General features: G+C 46.6%; 1 long non-coding RNA gene across 2 annotated transcripts in view; it reads left to right on the top strand.

The window, feature by feature from the left end:
* LOC141268374 (uncharacterized) overlaps positions 1 to 3382 on the top strand; it is a 29309-nt gene extending 25927 nt beyond the window's left edge. For both annotated transcript variants that reach the window (XR_012321399.1, XR_012321397.1), the window contains one exon: positions 2447 to 3382. This is a non-coding gene — a long non-coding RNA (uncharacterized lncRNA). The remainder of the gene's footprint in view (positions 1 to 2446) is intronic.
* The last annotated feature ends 16789 nt before the right edge of the window (positions 3383 to 20171 follow it).

The following is a 20171-nucleotide window of genomic DNA, read 5'->3' as shown; positions in this document are numbered from 1 at the left end:
GCCCGGCCAGAAGAGTCTCCTTGTCGTGGTGGCAGCTTAAAAATTTTTTTGGCTAAAACAAAAGCTGCTGGCTATGTATGTGATCTGATGTTCAATGGGAACTGTTAATGTGTGATTGGTGAGGACGTGGTACAGAAGTGGAGTTTTTCCAAAAGTTAGCGGTGGGAATGTGGAAGTTTCGAGGTGTGGAGGCTGAGCTGGGCGCAGTCTCAAGGCCCTGATCCCCAACCTGCACAAACTCCTTATCCTGCTGATACCCCAATACTGAGCCACTGCTGCTTATGTATGTCGCCCTATTACTGTACCTACGTTGTGGTACAATAATGGCTCCTCTTACTGCACCATATAATAATGCCCACCACTGTGCCCCTTACATAGTAATAATACCTCCTTGGTGCCCTTTAGATGGTAAAATTCCCCCCTAGAATATATAAATATTTATGCCCTGTGCAAGTTCCCTAGAAAACAGTGCCCACATTTTGCCACTAGAAAGTAAGAATGCCCCCTGTGCACATTTGACGCTCACTGTACAATAATGCTTTTTAAGTACCCACTTAACATCTAATAATGTCCCCTGAGTCCCACAATGTACAGCTTCTCTATATACATTATGATGGGCCCACAGTTCCCATATACACAGTATAATACACCCACAACTCCTCTATGCACAATATGATGTTCCCACAACTGCCATCTACACAGTATAATGGTCCCATAGCTCCCCTATGCACAGTATAATGGCCCAACAGCTCCACTATGCACATTACAATGGGTTCCCAGCTTCCCTTTGCATAATATGATGTCCCCACTGCTCCTCCAAAACACAGTGTAATGACCTGCACACTGGTCCTCAGACTGTATAATGGCCCCCACATTGGCCCCCAAACTGTATAATTGCCCCCACATTAGCCCCCGAACTGTATAATAGACCCGCACACTAGCCCTCAGACTTTATAATGGCCCCCACACTAGCTCCTACACTGTATATTGGCCCCTGAATTAGTCACCAAGCTGTCTAAGAGACCCCGCATTTGCTCCCACACTGTACAATGGCCCTGCATTAGGCCTCAAGTTGTATAATGGCCCCTGCATTAGTCCCCAAGCTTTATAATGACCCCCGCATTAGTCCCCAAACTATATAATGGCCCCACATTAGTACCCAAGCTGTATAATGGCTCCCACATTAGTCCCTAAGCTCTATAGTTTCCCATGCATTCATCTTCAAGCTGTATGGTGGCCCCCACATTAGTTTCCAAGCCGTATAATGGCCCCCACATTAGTCCCCAAGCTGTATAATGGCCCGTGCATTAGTTCTCAAGCTGTATGATGGCCCCCACATTAGTCCCCAAGGTGTATAATGGCCCCCACTTTAGTCCTCAAGCTGTATAATGGCCCCTGTATTACACCCCAAGCTGTACAGTGGCCCAAGCATTAACCTCCAAAATGTATAATGGCCCCTGCATTAGTCCCAAAACTGTATAATAGCTCTCACACTAGCTGTATAATGGCCCCTGCATTAACTCCCAAGCTGTATAATGGCCCCTGCATTAGTCCCCAAACTGTATAATGGCCCCCACATTAACCCCCAAAATGTATAATGACCCTCACAAAAGTCCCTAAGCTGTATAATGGTCGCTGCATTAATCCTTTTATGAGGGTCCCCCACACTGTCTCACAGTCCTGCACACTATGTATAAGGGTCCACCATTGTTTGAATCCCCCACATCACAAAACAAGTTTTAATAAACAAAAAAAATCATATACTCACCTAACCCAAGATCCTGATGAGTCCAGTGGCAAGGCAATGCCATAGCGCCGACGCGCGCACAAAAGTCACAGTCCTGGCGCGATGACATCACCTCACTGGGTCTCTAACTACCTGTGGTCTGCAGAACAGAGAGAGCGGTAGAGCAGGGAGATCGTGCGTCATTGCTCTACCACAGGGCTTTACTGTATCGGCACACTGCGCAAACTGAGCAGTTAAGGGTAGTGTAGTTCCGGGTAGAACCCTCTGATTGCAGAACCTGGGGTGACCGCCCCCTCTGTCCCCCCCATCTCCCAGTAGCTACGCTACTGATCTATCATCTATCTACTTATAGATCTGTATCTCTATCTCATTTTATCTAATTTTACATTCGCATCTCTATAACTACAACTTTCTAGGGGGAAAATATATGAAACCCTTTGTTTTCCACAGTACCCAATCACAGCACAGGTTTAATTTTTTGAAAGATGAAAGCTGCACTATGACAGTTTGCTATGGACAACAAAGACAATTTATTTAAGAAAGTTTCTTAAGTCTACCCAATTATCATTTATATATTAAATTAATACAAACTTATGTTACAAATAGGTCATTTATTGTCTGAGGGGTATACATTGTTGGTGTGGTGTGCCCCTTTAAATAATATGAATACACTGGTCCTTATTTGTTTTCCCAACACAGGGATGGTAATAGTGATAATGCAAATGGACACCATCATGATGTTCTGCAGAAGGCTGGAGAAGTGGGAACTCTGCAGAGATGAGCTGTGGATGTTAAAAGTCATCATAGTGTCTGGACCAGATGGAGAAGAAAAGAAAGAGAATGACTTCAATCAGAGAAAATGTCATTTATAAGATATCTGTATGTAAATGTTTATTTGTGATACTGACTATGTCTCATCAGTACTGTGGTTCCTGATAATGACTGGTAACAATAACTCCCAGCATCTCCTTACCATTGTTAAGGACATACTGGGAGTTGTAGATTCATGCGATACAATTGTATATGGGGCTGACCTTTCGTTAAAATTGATCACTGTATTAAGCTTGCTGATGTATTCATTCACTGATGGTGGTTCAGATGATATATTCCTGTACTGATGGTAGTTCTTGCGATGTATTTCTGTACTGATGGTGGTTCTAGTGATGTATTCCTGTACTGATAGTGGTTCTGGTGATGTATTCCTGTACTCATGGTGATTCTGGTAATGTATTTCTGTGCTGATGGTGGTCCCGATGGAACAGTGAGGCGCAAAGTGAGAAAACAAGCAGAGGGAGACACAGAAAGATTGTGCTGAACTTTCTAAAAACAATTCTGCTAGAGTCACATGTGCACAGCTCAGGACAAAAGTATAATTTCCTCTATGCTGATGTGTCTTCTCTCTGCAGTGAAGAACAGGAGTCCACCACTGTGTGCTGTCTATGGGTGATATCATAGCAGCTAGTTTTCTCCCACTAGCTCATAGTCAATTTCAAATTAAGAGATAGAGGCTGCGGAGGGGAAAATTGATAAAAATGACAGAAATAAATAATAAAATGGCCAGAATTCTTACTTGAAAGTACGGTTACACTTTCACTAAAAACAGCCAGGGATGGACTGGCCATTTGGCAATTACAAAGCCAAGATGGGTCCAAGGTCTTTTAGCTACAACACAGATTATGGGTTCCTCAAACTTATTTTACTCACCCATCCCAAGTATATCATAACTAGTGTGACTGGTATATACTGAGCAACCTCAGCTATGATGCATCCTAAGATTAGATACTTCCTATCACATACAGTACATTCCTGTAAAACCTATTAATAATCCTCAGTCAGGATAATGGACTCCATGAATCCATATGGGTTTCCATTTCTAGATTCGATATTGCTTCAGGCTGAAAGTTAAATGTTGTAGGTGTTGACTTAATGAGTTAACAGAATGCCGGCTAGGGAAAATATGCAAATAAGTTGTTCCCATTTCGGAGAATAGATTCCTGGGAAAAGCAATTTTCACGGCCGCCCTTTGAGACAATGCTTTAACTGCGGGACTTAGAGCATGACAACATTAAACTCGGGACAATCCTTGTTTTATTCAGTCAGATCTTTATGAAGCACATAATGACGGATTCACCTAGTTTTGCTTTCCTATTCCATTTATTCACTTCCTAAGCTGTCCCCTATACAAAAAAAATATACACATTTACATGCAAATCAAGCAAAAAAAGGGTGACACTGCCTGCTGCAGACTGTTAATTGATTAATGTGATCAGGAAACTTTCTTTCATGGAAAACACTAACGGCACGTGAGAAACTTTTAAAATAGCTGAATATTTCAGTGCAGCTTGCCGAATACTAAGGGCTGTTACAGACATCTGTGAAATATGGTCCGAGCTCAGTCCGCAGTGCACAGCCAGTACGTTCCTCCATTACTGAGAAATCAGTACTATTTGTAGATCTGAAGACTCTGTCACTACAGCTCTATTCCTCACCCTGTACCACCTCCTCCTTCTTGACTGACAGCTCCTTTGCCTGAAGTCACATCACAAAGCATAGAGATTGTCAGTCAAGCCGGAGTAGGTGTTGTAGGGTGGGGAATAGAGCTGGAGTGACAGAGGCTTCAGATCTACCATAGTCCTTCATCAATTCAAATGCTGATTTCTCAGTAACGGAGGAACAGACTGGCCATGTAAACATATTGAACTTTTTTTGAAAGAGCTACATGCGCATATAGTTTTAGGTAGGAGGTGGAAATCCTGCTGACAGATTTCCTTTAATGGCTGTCTTATCCACTGCATATAACATCAAAATGACATCAATGTGTAATATATAATGTTCCCGCCTCTGGGACTTATACCTATATCTAGAACTGGGTTTCTGATCTGCCTTCACTAATGGCACAGCAGCTGTCACAGGAGAGGTGCTCTGCAGTTTTCTAAATTCCCATACAAGTAAAAGGAAAGAACCGCACATGCGTGACCACCGCGTCACTTACTGCCACTACAGCACTGGTCAGAATAGTTGTTCACAGAACCCTCGTTCTGGAGATAGGTGCAGATCCCAGAGGTGAGAGTCAGACATTTATGGCAGATCCTGTATTGTGATGAGACAACTCCTTTAAGTATCACACCTTCTGTTCCATAACTATACATTAGGTATAAAATTTCCTCTTATTTTAGCATTATCTGCTATATCTTTGTGGACTTTGCAAATTACAACTATCAGTATGTATCAAGCAAGTATTGCACAGAATTTTTATTACATTTTTAATTTTGCTAAAGATTATGCACAAGCCTTGAGCGTTTTATTTGATTGAATGCAGTACTGTCATGTAGCCTGCAGGTGTCACTGTTACAATTATATTCATATTAGGCTAAGAAGCTGAATCTCACAATTTGAAAAATAAATACATCAAAAATTGTTGTTTTACACTTTAGCTGTATATTACAAATATAAAAATCAGCATTATTAATGTCAGATATATACAGGATTTGTTGCTGAATTACTAGGGATTTGAAACTGGGAGACTGGTTAATTTCAGCTGCAGATTTTTTTGCAGCACACAAATAAGATTCTCTGAGTATTTGCCCCATATGTACGTACAATAAAGATTACACATTTGGATACTAATTATCTTCAAAACTTTTTTTTTTTTTAAACAAGACACCAACACTATGACACCTAGAGGTCATAAAGAGGTATTGCTCAGCAATTGTAATCACAAGTAGTTCAAAACCAATTAGTTATCCTCTAGACCTTGATCTATTAAATATTCTGAAGTGGATCTTCCCTTTTTGGCTTATATTATAATAAGTATGCCTTTAACATGAAAAACATTTTTGTACTGGTGATTTAGTTGCTTTAAGTTTTTAAAAGATTATTTCTTGGTGGAAAAGAAATTAGCTCTCCAGGTAGATTTGATCTAAAAGATTCACAGGACCCTGATCTGGAGACCACACCCGTGGTCAATGGCCCCCCAACCAAAGCACTTGGAACCTTGTAAACCAGTGACATCTCTGACTCCCCTTCGACTAGCATATGAAATGATGCATACATGACATCTGAGGGACCAGAAGAGACACCACAAACACCAGAGTGTTAGTGTATGGAGTACAATTGGGGAGAAAGTACAAACGCTAGAAAAAACAGAGTATAAGGCATATAGAAAAAACTTTATTAATTTATAATAAAAAATTCACAGTGAAAAGTACATTTACAAATATGTGCAAATTGCGGAGCAAGTCAGTATACAAAGATAAACGGAAGGATGGCCACGGTCACAATGCAGTGAAAGATAATAAATAGCCGGACCAATGTCCTAGTATGAGCTGCAAGTAAGTGGGTCCTTATATAGAAGGGGGCAAAAATGGCCCTTATGCATAGTAGGGTAATGACATAGAGCGAGAGCAATCAGAAGATGAATGTAAAAACTGATGACAGCACAGGGATTTTATATATAGACATATAAGCAATTCAAGGGATCAAGTATGAATCAGGTATAATAATGTTAACAAATAGCCAGACTAAATAAACTATCAAATGAAAATAACTCACCAATGCAGTCACCAAAGGTTGCTCAAGAGGGGGGAAAGGGGGGAAGTGGAAGGGATTTGCGAACAGGGCAGGAGCAGGCAAGTGTGGAACCTGCAAGCCTCGATGCGCGTTTCGCGAGGGTTTGCTTTGTCAAGAGGCGTCATGGTTGAGAGCACCGGCATCTTTTTAAATATGCCCCCCATTTGATCACATGTCCGATCATGTGACCAGAAGAAAATGGCCGCCGACCGGAAGACGTGTACGGCACATGCGCAGGGATCGTCAGACCCTCCCGCCCCCCGACGCGTCCTTCATGACAACGACGCGGCCCCGGAAGTGCCATTGGGACAACGTCCGAAGCAGCGCCGGCACCATGGAGACAGACACGCGGGAGCACAGGAGGGTGAGTAGCCCCACACATGCGCACCGCCTACCCAGACAGCTGCACGCAATTACCACCATAGCCCTAAACACATATATGATGCACAATCGCATCACATAGGGATCCATATCTCCTAGGGTAGATAAAAATGAGTATATATAGAGCTAAAAACATAACAGGCATATATATAAGTATGATGATGTGCAAAGACTAAAGATTTAAATTACAAGGCAGAAAATAAGCAGCCCAGTAGGCAGAGTCCATGGGAATCAGTCAGTCGTTCCATTTCTTTTTATTCTCATAGGGAGCTGAACGAGTTTCACCAGAGTAGGAGTATCAAAGCAGGTATGAGATCCACGAGAGAAAGACACTAGGTGCAAAAATGTAAAGAAAGTAGAAGTTAAAATCAGAAATAAAAAGAAAAAATTAAAATAAGCAGACCACAGAAGCTCGCCCCGCCACTTGGAATGTACAGAGCAGGGGCTGCAGGAGAGCATAGATTCAATACCAAATATGTTAGGTGTAACGGGTCTGGGAGGTGGAACCTCTGAGCAACTATACAAAGGGGCAGTCCTTGTAAGGAAGCGGGTGGCTCCCAGGGAAGGCGGGCAGGCAGTCACGGCTAGTGACGGGGACAGTCTCTGGGTAAGAGGGCAGGAGGTCACGGTAAGTGACGGAGACAGTCTCTGGGTAAGAGGGCAGGAGGTCACGGCAAGTGACGGGGACAGTCTCTTGACAGGCGGGTGGTCACAGCAAGTGACGGCTGAGCCTCCAGATAGGCTAGCAGGCAGGTAGCAGGTGGACGCTCCCAGGTGAGCGGGCGAGAGTCACTAGACAGGCAGGTGGTCACAGCTAGTGACGGCTGAGCCTCCAGGTAGGCTAGCAGGCAGATAGCAGGTAAGCGCTCCCAGGTGAGCGGGTAAGAGTCTCTGGACAGGCAGGTGGTCACAGCACGTGACGGCAGAGCCTCCAGGTAGGCTAGCAGGCAGGTAGCAGGTAAGCGCTCCCAGGTGAGCGGGTAAGAGTCTCTGGACAGGCAGGTGGTCACAGCACGTGACGGCAGAGCCTCCAGGTAGGCTAGCAGGCAGGTAGCAGGTGAGCGCTCCCAGGTGAGCGGGCAGACGGATCCATAGACAGACTGGCAGGGCTGGTAGGCAGACTGTCGGACCGCAGGAATAACAGCAGATAGACACGAGTCAGGCAGGTATCAGACAGGAAACTGGCAGGTAACTGGCAGGTATCTGGAAACTGGACCTGAGGGCTGAAGCAGAGTGATGAACTATGCTACAACATTGCTCGGGCACCTCCATTTTGGAGGAGGTGCCTTATATATGAAGAGATCCTCCGGCCATTGGTGGGGGACTCCTTAGGACGATGCGCGCGGCCCCTTTAAGAGAGGGGGAGCGCGCGCGCGCCCTAAGCACAATGGCCGGGAAGGTGTGCGCGCTGCCAGCAGAGCGGGAGGAAGGCGCCGGGCACGGAGCGGAGAGGTGAGGGGAACGGCGTCCCTGCCTTACAGGAGGCAGGGACGCCGACGCTACAGTACCCCCCCCTTTAGGCCCCCCCTTTTTTAGGCCAGAAAGAAATTTATCAAGGATGAGAGGGGCATGGATGTTCTCTCGGGGCTCCCATGTTCTCTCCTCAGGACCAAACCCCTTCCAATCTACTAGAAAAAAGGTCTTTCCTCTTAACCTTTTGGTGGCCAGAATGTTCTCTACCTCAAACTCGTCTTCAGCAGAAACCGGAGCAGGAGGCGTACCTGTAGACTTGGAAAAAGAGTTAAGTACCACGGGTTTGAGGAGAGATACATGGAAGGAGTTAGGGATCCGCAAGTTGGCCGGGAGTTTCAATTTATAGGCCACCGGGTTGATTTGTTTGATAACTTCCAGTGGGCCGATGAACCAAGGACCTAACTTGTAGGAAGGAACCTTGAGCCGGACATACTTGGACGAGAGCCAGACTTTATCTTCAGGACGGAATTGTGGAGGATCCAGGCGTTTTTTGTCAGCGTGTTTTTTCATCCGCTCGGACGACTGAAGGAGTGCGGATCGGGTACTCTCCCAAATGGAGGAAAATTCGCTAACGAGGAGCAGGGTCGTCATTATTTTTGCTGTAATTATTGTATTATCTTTAGCTATGTTACTTATGACTGTTGTACATGAACCTGTGAATTGTTAAGCGCTGCTATATAAATAAAGATTATTATTATTATTATTATTCCGCAGCCGGATTGTCCGCCGAGGTGGAGACGAGAAATGGGATACGAGGATGCTGACCGAAGACTACAAAAAACGGGGATTTGGAGGAAGATTCGCTCTCGTGGTTATTGTAAGAGAATTCGGTAGGAGATCCAGCCAGTCTGAATGGTGGGCATTAATGAAGTGCCGGAGGTAACTGGTCAGGATCTGATTGATCCGCTCCACTTGACCATTGGACTGTGGGTGGTAAGCGGAGGAGAAGTCCAGGGTGACGTCTAGCAGCTTACATGTGGCTCTCCAGAAGCGTGAGGTGAACTGAACCCCACGATCCGACACGATGTGGAGGGGCAGGCCATGGAGACGGAAGATGTGGCGGATAAAGTCTTTAGCCAGCTCGGGTGCAGACGGGAGGCCCGGCAGGGGAATGAAGTGAGCAATCTTGGAAAAGCGGTCAGCGACCACCCAAATGACCGTACAACCGGCAGAGACAGGGAGGTCTGTTATAAAGTCCATAGCTATATGCTGCCAGGGGGCAGCAGGTACTGGAAGAGGGAGGAGGCGGCCGGCTGGCAGGTGTCTTGGAACCTTGTTGCGGGCGCAGGACCCACAGGCAGAAACAAAGTCTATTACGTCCTTGTGTAGGGTAGGCCACCAGTAGTGCCGGGTAATAAGCTGGAGGGTCTTTTTCTGACCGGCATGGCCAGCTAGCTTAGACGAGTGACCCCAGTGTAGGATCTTCTCCCGATCAGGTACAGTTACGAACGTCTTACCGGGAGGGAAACGATTTAGACTCACGGGAGCCACCTGCATTACTCTGGCGGGATCGATGATGTGTTTAGGTTCCTCCTCGAGATCAGACACCAGGAAGGATCGGGACAAGGCGTCAGCTTTGATGTTTTTGTCAGCCGGGCGAAAATGAAGAACGAAATCAAAGCAAGCAAAAAACAAGGACCACCGGGCTTGGCGCGGGTTAAGTCTCTGGGCACTCTGGAGGTAAGCCAAGTTCTTGTGGTCCATGTAAATTATTACCGGGTGAAGAGCCCCCTCGAGCAGGTAACGCCACTCCTCCAGTGCCAGCTTAATGGCCAATAACTCTCAGTCTCCTATAGAATAGTTGCGCTCAGAAGAGGAGAAGAGTTTGGAGAAGAAGCCGCAAGTTACCATTCTTCCGGAAGACGACTTTTGGGTAAGTACCGCTCCGGCTCCAGAGGAGGAGGCGTCAACTTCCAGGAAGAATTGTTTGTTGCCGTCCGGGCGATGCAGCACCGGGGCGGAAGAGAAAGCCTGTTTTAAGGAAAGAAAGGCTTCCTCTGCTTCGGGCGGCCATTCTCTGGGATTAGTGCCCTTACGGGTTAGCGCAGAGATTGGGGCAGTCCGGGAAGAGAAGTGCGGTATGAAGAGGCGGTAGTAGTTGGCAAAGCCCAGGAACCGCTGAATAGCCTTTAACCCCTCTGGTCGAGGCCACTTCTGGATGGCAGACAGTTTCTCAGGATCCATTCATAGGCCGGTCTGAGAGATAATGTAGCCCAAAAACGGAAGCGAGGTCTGCTCAAAGAGGCACTTCTCATATTTAGCGTAGAGGTGGTTCTGCCTGAGCCTGAGCAGGACCTGACGAACATCCCTCCGGTGAGTGGGAAGATCCGGAGAGAAGACCAAGATGTCGTCCAGGTACACCACTACGCAGGAGTAGAGAAGGTCCTGGAAGATGTCATTGACCAACTCTTGAAAGACGGCGGGAGCATTACAGAGTCCAAAGGGCATTACCAGGTATTCATAGTGGCCGTCCTGGGTGTTGAATGCCGTCTTCCATTCATCCCCCTGATGGATACGGACCAGGTTATAGGCCCCACGGAGGTCCAGCTTGCTGAAGATTCTAGCCTCCCTCAGACGGTCAAATAATTCCGGAATGAGCGGAAGGGGATATTTATTCTTCACCGTGATCTGGTTAAGGCCTCTATAGTCTATACAGGGACGGAGTGAGCCGTCCTTCTTTTTAACGAAGAAGAAGCCTGCTCCCGCCGGGGAGGTAGATTTCCGGATAAATCCCCGGGCCAGATTCTCCTCAATATATTCAGACATGGACCGGGTCTCAGCAGCGGACAAAGGGTAAATACGCCCACGGGGAGGAGTAGCGCCGGGTATCAGGTCGATTGGGCAGTCGTATGGTCTATGAGGGGGTAATGTCTCTGCCTCCTTTTTATTAAAGACGTCCGCGTAAGACCAATAGGGAACCGGAAGACCAGGTAGATTGGCTGGAGTAGGAGAAGGACGGACAGGATGGACGGGAACTAAACAAGTCTTATGGCAGTCCTGCCCCCAGCGAAGGACTTCTCCGGTCTGCCAATCATGCACGGGTGCATGTTTCTGAAGCCAAGGTAGGCCTAGCAAGAGGGCGTGAGAGAGTCCAGGCAGAACATGGAAGAAGATGCTCTCAGAGTGCAGCATTCCCACCTGCAGAGTAATCGATTCGGTGATGAGTTGGATGGGACGTGGTAAGAGGCCCCCATCCACGGCAGCGACAGATAAGGGTACAGTCAGAGGTTTGGTGGTAATGCGGTATTTTTCTACCAGGGACTGAGAAATGAGATTTCCGGCAGCTCCAGAGTCAAGTTGGGCTAGTTCAAAATAACGGTTCTCCCCGCAGATGATAGAGACCGACAACAACAGAGATGGAGAGGGTTTATTCTTGTCTAAGACGACCTCTCTGAGCGATCCTAGACACAGGCGTTTCCCGAACTCTCCGGGCAGGAACGGATCCGGTGCTCCTTACTGCCACAGTAGAAGCAGCTCCCCTCAGCTCGGCGTAACTCTTGACGGGTTTTGACCATCTTGGTCTGGTCGACCTGCATAGGTGCGGGTGAGTGCTCCTGGGGAGTAGCGGGAGAAGAGATGGGTTTCTGAAAGGTAGGGGCTAGACGTGGAAACCTCCTCTCACGGGTGACCTCTTTGGCGCGCTCCTGGAACCAGATGTCAATCCGGGTGGCAAGAGTTATTAAGTCGTCTAGAGTGGTAGGAATGTCCCGACCGGCGAGTTCATCTTTAATACGGCCGGACAGACCCTCCCAAAAGACAGACACCAGGGCGTCGTTATCCCAGGCCAGCTCTGAAGCAAGGGTACGGAACCGTATGGCATATTGGCCCACGGTGAGATCTCCTTGATGGAGGCGTAGCAGAGATGATGCGGATGAGGTCTTCCGTCCGGGTTCGTCGAAGACTTTCCGGAAAGCCGTGAGATAGGCTGGCAGGTTGGACACCAGGGGGTCTCCTCTCTCCCATAGAGGATTTAGCCAAGCCAGTGCCTCCCCCGTGAGATGGGACATGATGAAGGCTACTTTGGCCCGGTCGGAGATAAACTGGTGGGACAGGAGTTCAAAGTGCAGGGTGCACTGGTTTATGAAGCCCCGAGCTTGAGCGGGGTCGCCTCCGAAGCGAGGAGGTGCAGAAAGCCGGGGTCCGGGGCAGGATGCCATGGTATTGGTGGGCAGCGGTGCTGCTGGGTTGCGAGTCATGACACTAGCGGTGGTTGCTGGCGGAGCAGTCAGAGTGTCCAGGCGAGAGTTGACATTCCGCAGGTGACTCAGGATGGACTCCTGTTGGGACCTCTGACGGGACAGTTCATGACATAGGTCCGAGAGCGAGGGAGCTTGGGTGCCACCGGGTTCCATGGCCCGAACAAACTGTAACGGGTCTGGGAGGTGGAACCTCTGAGCAACTATACAAAGGGGCAGTCCTTGTAAGGAAGCGGGTGGCTCCCAGGGAAGGCAGACAGGCAGTCACGGCTAGTGACGGGGACAGTCTCTGGGTAAGAGGGCAGGAGGTCACGGTAAGTGACGGAGACAGTCTCTGGGTAAGAGGGCAGGAGGTCACGGCAAGTGACGGGGACAGTCTCTTGACAGGCGGGTGGTCACAGCAAGTGACGGCTGAGCCTCCAGATAGGCTAGCAGGCAGGTAGCAGGTGGACGCTCCCAGGTGAACGGGCGAGAGTCACTGGACAGGCAGGTGGTCACAGCTAGTGACGGCTGAGCCTCCAGGTAGGCTAGCAGGCAGATAGCAGGTAAGCGCTCCCAGGTGAGCGGGTAAGAGTCTCTGGACAGGCAGGTGGTCACAGCATGTGATGGCAGAGCCTCCAGGTAGGCTAGCAGGCAGGTAGCAGGTAAGCGCACCCAGGTGAGCGGGTAAGAGTCTCTGGACAGGCAGGTGGTCACAGCACGTGACGGCAGAGCCTCCAGGTAGGCTAGCAGGCAGGTAGCAGGTGAGCGCTCCCAGGTGAGCGGGCAAGAGTCTCTGGACAGGCAGGTGGTCACAGCACGTGACGGCAGAGCCTCCAGGAAGACTAGCAGGCAGGTAGCAGGTGAGCGCTCCCAGGTGAGCGGGCAGACGGATCCATAGACAGACTGGCAGGGCTGGTAGGCAGACTGTCGGACCGCAGGAATAACAGCAGATAGACACGAGTCAGGCAGGTATCAGACAGGAAACTGGCAGGTAACTGGCAGGTAACTGGAAACGGGACCTGAGGGCTGAAGCAGAGTGATGAACTATGCTACAACATTGCTTGGGCACCTCCATTTTGGAGGAGGTGCCTTATATATGGAGAGATCCACCGGCCATTGGCCGGGGACTCCTTAGGACGATGCGCGCGGCCCCTTTAAGAGAGGGGGAGCGCGCGTGCGCGCCCTAAGCACAGTGGCCGGGAAGGAGCGCGCGCTGCCAGCAGAGCGGGAGGAAGGCGCCGGGCACGGAGCGGAGAGGTGAGGGGAACGGCGTCCCTGCCTTGCAGGAGGCAGGGACGCCGACGCTACATTAGGTTAAGCCTCAAACCCAGAAAGAGCAGCCACCCATGAATCATGAGTGGATGTAACCCCCCAGGAGTACAAGATGAATGATGAGAGCAATGGTCATTCAATTGGGGCGCAAAACACCGCCGTTATATGTCACAGGAAAGGTGAGAAGCCCAGGTTTTCATTCAGACCCCGTGGTGCCAGGGTGTCAAGAGTGATGATCCATCTCGCCTCCTTTTGTGCCAGGAGGCGTTTGTTGCTCCCGCCCCGGGAGCCAAGACACACCCTGTCAATACCACGCACTTTGAGTGAACGGAGATCACAGTTATGGACGGCCTTGAAATGCCGTGGTAGTGTCTTCAGCTCCCGGGGATCCGTGGCCGTTCTGGCTGCGCCAATGTCCTGAACATGTTCCCGAACCCTGATTCGAAGCTCCCTAGTTGTTAAGCCAACATAGATCAATTGGCACCCACATGTGGCAAAATAAACCACATGTGTGGTGCTGCAGGAAATATAATGACAAATGTCAAATTGGCGGGAGCCATCAGAGTTGGGGAATGATGTACAACAAAGGACATTGACACAGGCAACACAATGGCCACATGGGAATGAACCCACCGTGGGACCACGGGATCCGAATAATTAGGCCGGGAGGGGACATTGTGGCTAGCAACCAAAATGTCCCCCAACGTTTTGGAACGCCGTGGTGTCATGAGTGGAAAATCACCTATACGCTCCCGGAGGGAGGGCTCCGTGTTAAGTATACTCCAATGTCGAGAGAGGATCTGCTGCATAGCTCCCCACTCATGATTGAATGTGGATATGTAGCGGATCGTCTCCGGTATCCCACGTTTAAGCGCCATAGAGGGATGGATGAGGTGATCCCTGGGGGTGTCTCGGGCTCTCCTGTAGCCACGGCCGATGCATCGATTACTATAGCCACATTGTTTAAAGCGTTCAGCCAGATCTGCGGCCTGTTTCTCAAAGTTAGAATTGGTTGAGCAGATCCGCCTCATCCTGAGGAACTGTCCGACTGGGACAGCTCTGATGGTAGAAGGGTCATCGGCCGAAGTAGCATGTATCAGGGAATTTACTGCAGTAGGCTTCCTATACACATCAGTCTGGATCCGACAGTCAGGATCCACCTCCAGGGTGACATCCAAAAAGTCGATCCGTTTAGAGTGATGGGCATAGGTAAGCCTAATCGCATATGTATTGGAGTTCAATCGTAGCATAAAATCATCAAGCTCCTCCACCGTCCCCTGCCAGAAGAATAGAATGTCATCTATATATCTCATCCATGACACGACCCGGTCCGCGCCCCGTATCCCCTCGTCGCCAAAAATCTCCCTCTCCCAGGCACCCAGGAAGAGGTTGGCGTACGAGGGGGCACAGGCCGCCCCCATCGCCGTGCCACGCCTTTGGAGATATACAGTGTCTTTAAAAAGAAAATAGTTATGGCAGAGGACGAATTGGAGGTGCTCATGGATAAATTCCCTGGACGGGCCATCCAGGTCAGAGTCCCCCAGGAAGAGGCGGGCTGCAGACAGGCCCAAATCATGGCTGATGCATGTATATAAGCTCTCGACATCGGCCGTGACTAGGAGAGTGCCATCTGTCACAAGGGCGCCATCAACCCGCGTGAGAGAAAGGGGAGAAAGGTTGAACTTGATGAACCTAGGTCTTTATTCAACCTACGTTACTATGTTACATACATTCCATTAGTATTTGGTACCATTGCCCTTAAACTGAATGACTTGGATCAAACGTTTGGGATATCCTCCCACAAGCTTCTCACAATAGTTGGTCGGAATTTGGGCCGATTCCTCCTGACAAAACTGATGTAACTGATCCAGGTTTGTAGGTCGCCTTGCTCGCTCCTGCCTTTTCAGCTTTGCCCATAGATTTTCAATAGGATTGAGATCAGGGCTTTGTGATGGCCACTCCAAAACATTGACTTTGTTATCGTTAAGCCACTTTGTTACCATTTTGGCTCATTGTCCATTTGGAAGACCCATTTCTGCCCAAGCTTTAACTTCCTGGCTGATGTCTTGAGATGTTGCTTCAGTATTGCCACATAATCTTCTTTTCTCATTATGCCATTTATTTTGTGAAGTGCACCAGTCCCTCCTGCAGCAAAACAACCCCACAACATGATGCTGCCACCCCCGTGTTTCACAGTTGGGATATTGTTCTTAGGCTTCCAAGCTTCTCCCTTTTTCCTCCAAATGTAACAATGGTCATTATGCCCAAAAAGTTCAATTTTAGTTTCATCAGACCACAGGACATATCTCCAAAAATTAAGGTCTTTGTCCCTCTGTGCATTTGCAAACATTAATCTGGCTTTTTTATGTTTCTTTTGGAGTAATGGCTTCTTCCTGGGAGAGTGGCCTTTCAGCCCATGTTGATACAGTACTCATTTCACTGTGGATATGGACACAATCTTACCAGCTTCCGCCATCATCTTCACAAGGTCTTTTGCTTTTGTCCTTGGGTTGAAATGCACATGTCGGACCAAAGCACGTTTATCTCTGGGACACAGAACCTTTTTCCTTCCTGAGCGGTATGATGGCTGGACATTCCCATCTTGTTTGTACTTGCGTATAATTGTTGTGCCAGATGAACAAGGCACCTTCAGGTATCTTGAAATTGTACCCAAGGATGAGCCACAATTCTCTTCCTGATATCTTGGCTGATTTCTTTAGACTTTCCTATGATGCTACACCAAGAAGCAATGTGTTTCAGATGTGCATAAAACTACATCCACAGGTGTGCCTCTAATTAACTCAGATGTTGCCAAAAATCCTATCAGAAGCTTCCAAACACATGACATCATCATATGGGCAGTCCACAATTGTTTAAAGGCATAGTAATCTTAATTTATGTAAACTTTTGACTTTGGAGTAAGTAATAAAAATTCCTTAAAACATTATTCTTTCTCTCTCATTATTCTAGCATTTGGTAAATATTAAAAATTATGGTAATCCCAATTGACCAAAAATGGGAAAGGTTTATTCTGAGTTCATGTTAGATATTGTGAAAACCATGCATATGTGTCTTTTTATATAGTGTATGTAAACTACTGATTTCAACTGTATACACACTCACTGCACATCTCTTATCCTTTATGCGGGGTGGACTTCTCAGTGTGTGCTCTTACACTGTATTTTTTGGACATCTCAGGGGTGTGGTGTGTGTGTGGTTTTATTAAGGGGTGTGGCTTCAAGAGGCATGGTTCTATTAAAGGGCGTGGCAAATGTCCATACAAAATTTGGACCATCCGTGAATTTTGGTCCAGCTATCCAGGAAAAATTCAATAGTAGGTTGACAACCCCGAGGACAAGTGAGAAGAGAGATTATATCACTTTCAAAGCTGGAAATGGTCTCTGCTTTTCCTGCTCATCGCATTCTCTCCTTACAGTGTGTGTGAGATGTACAGGGTGGTAGTTATGGCAAGGGGCTGCTGCTGTGCTCCTACCCCCTGACTCCCCACAAAGAATAAATAATGTTCAGTCTGTCTTGTAGTTTGTGGGTACTGAATAACACTCACAGTTTTCCTTGAGGGTCCCATATGTACAGTGTCCATTTTAGGACATGATCAGATATCAAAATCAAACATTAGAATGATGTCAGTTTGAGGCTAAATACACTGTCTGAGAACTGATTTTGATAAGTGATTCTGATGAGTGATTCTGACAAGTGATTTTGATGAGTGATTCTGACAAGTGATTTTGATGAGTGATTCTGACAAGTGACTTTTACAACTGTAATAATAATAATAATGATAAAAAAACTAACTGTTTACTGATGGGACTTGAACCCAAATTTCTGTGTCCCAAAGCCAGTGCACTAACCACTGAGCTATAAACTCAGTTGTAAAAATCTACGAGTTCTATTTGGTTATATGATTTTTCAAATGATGTTTGATTTTGATGTGTGAGTCTGATGTGTGACTTTCTTCAAACATCAGAATCACAATGACTTTTAGTCACCCTGAGTATTTTCATGGTTGGTCTCATAAGACAAGAAAAGCTATCAGTTAGTATCACTTAAGTGGATAGTGCAATAGTAAAGTATCAGCCTCTGAAGCTATAGTGTTAAGACTAAGAATTCAAATCCTGATAGGAATAATAATTTTTTTTTTAATTATGACTGTTTAGCACACAAACTACAGGGGTGTTTTACTTTTAATATCTGACACTCTGATTGTCATCCTGATATGTTAAGAGTTTCAGACACGCTGTCTATTTGCATGGTAAATTACATAGCCAAAGTAATTTGGGAGGCAATAATTTACTACATATCTATTTCCAAGTGACTTTATATTTGCATAATTTCTTAAATGGGTCTAATGATAAAATGTCTTTATTGTAAATTTTTATTTCCATGCACCCAAGTACTGGCTGAAAACTCCCAATTTTCTTTGGCTATGTGATTTACCATGCAAATAGACAGCATGTCTGAAACTCTTAACATATCGGGATGACAATCGAGTGTCAGATATTAAAAGTAAAACACCCCTGTAGTTTGCGTGCTTAAGAGCCATAAAAAAACAACTTATTCCTATCAGGATTTGAACTCTAACACTGTAGCTTCAGAAGCTGATGCCTTGCCATTAAGCTATTCAGTCAAGTGATACTAACTGGCAGCTTTTCTTGTCTTATGAGATCAACCATGAAAATACTCAGGGTGACTAAAAGTCATTGTGATTCTGATTCTGATGTTTGAAGAAAGTCACACATCAGACTCACACATCAAAATCAAACATCATTTCAATTTGGCTTGCTTACAGTCTGTGCATAAGTCCCAATGAGTTTTAGATAAGTTTGCACTGAAAATCATATAACCAAATAGAACTAGATTTTCACAACTGAGTTTATTGCTCAGTGGTTAGTGCACTGGTTTTGGGACACAGAATTTTGGGTTAAAGTCACATCAGCGAACAGTTTTTTTTTTATTATTACAGTTGTAAAAGTCACTTGTCAAAGTAACTTGTCAGAATCACTTGAGAATCACTTGTCAAAATCACTTGTCAGAATCACTCATCAAAATCATTTCTCAGACAGTGTATTTAGCCTCAAACTGACATCATTCTGATTTTTGATTTTGATATCTGATCATGTCCTAAAATGGACACTGTACATCTGCTCCAGGGTTACAGCCTCAGCTGCAGGCAGAAAATCAAGCACAGACACTTGTTCCTTTTTCAACAGAAGAACTTTACTTAATCTTCCAGTTCAGTTTTGGTCACAGCCACAGCACACTATGATACAGCAGACACAGATTCAATAGCAGATACAGTACAGCACATGTTCTGTTGCTCATCCTGAGCTCTTACTGCATTCTCTGTTACCTCAAGCTCTGTAATGCCTTCCTCTTCCAATACAGTTTTCATGCTTCCTGACCCACTATTCTGCTGGTTCAGTATCCCACTGAACAAAGTGGTGGACGTCCGCATACTGTATATACTACCCTTCAGCGTGCTCCTTTTACTTTCTCAGGCTCCAGGCCTAGTCTACTTCTCCTGTGTTCTCTCTTCTCACTGCATGTCTGCTGACCTTCAGCCTAACATGAACTTCTCCTCTTCTCTCAGTCATCCCTTCTGCGCATGCTTAAATGTTCAAACTAATTCAACTCTATTCCCCTCTCTTACTAAACCAGGAAGTACTCTTTCTATTTATAACTTCACTCTCTCTCCCAACTGGGAAGACCCCTGGACCCAACAACTACATCTTCTACCTTTTCCTCACACTACAGTGCCCCCTGTCTTCTACTGAGTCCCTGGTACCTAGCTAATCTTATCTTATTCCTACACTTATATCTTATCCTTTCCCTATATTACTTTATCACAGTACATTAACACACATTTTCAATGTTCCACCATGATACATATACCACACATTACACATGTACCTGTTTTGTCAGGGAGTGGTGCAGAGCGTGCACAGGCGTTCACACACTCTTACATGTGCACTGACAGTGCACTCTTTTGTCAGCCCATGACACTTCTTATCAGAGCCAGCAGAGCGCATTGTCACTGTTCATTGAAAGTAATATTGTGCACAGTGACAAGGGAGCTTGTATTGAGAATACATTGGAATTGACAACCTATGCATGCTCAGTAGCACAGGGACTAGCCCAGCCCCTGAAACAGAGGTCACTGATGATGCTATGTTTCAGGATGGGGACAGAGGTGGCAGTGACAGCAGTCTCTGACCCCTGATGACATCCTGTTTGAGTATCCCAGCATGCACTGGGGAATCTCAAACGATGCATCATTAGAACAGAAATAGGTAAAAAAAATAAAGCAGTTATAGACCGTAGTGAAGGAACAATTGAGACTTTTTAATTAAAGTATGTTAGAAAAGAGATTAGACTATTACATTAAATAGATAGACAGACAGACAGTGTTAAGGAAAGGACGGACTCTGGAAATATTTTTGACCTGGAGGCGGCAGGAGGAGGTAAGAGTTTGTATGTGCGGTGTGAAGGAGAAGATGTCTTTTATTTTGATAGATAGATCGGGTGAGGAAGAT

Source organism: Phyllobates terribilis, unplaced genomic scaffold, assembly GCF_046119375.1.
Source record: "Phyllobates terribilis strain yellow unplaced genomic scaffold, ASM4611937v1 Scaffold_1__5_contigs__length_1240528914, whole genome shotgun sequence".
NCBI lineage: Eukaryota > Metazoa > Chordata > Amphibia > Anura > Dendrobatidae > Phyllobates > Phyllobates terribilis.
Note: the sequence above shows the minus strand (reverse complement) of the source record. Positions and strands in the feature narration are given on the sequence as shown.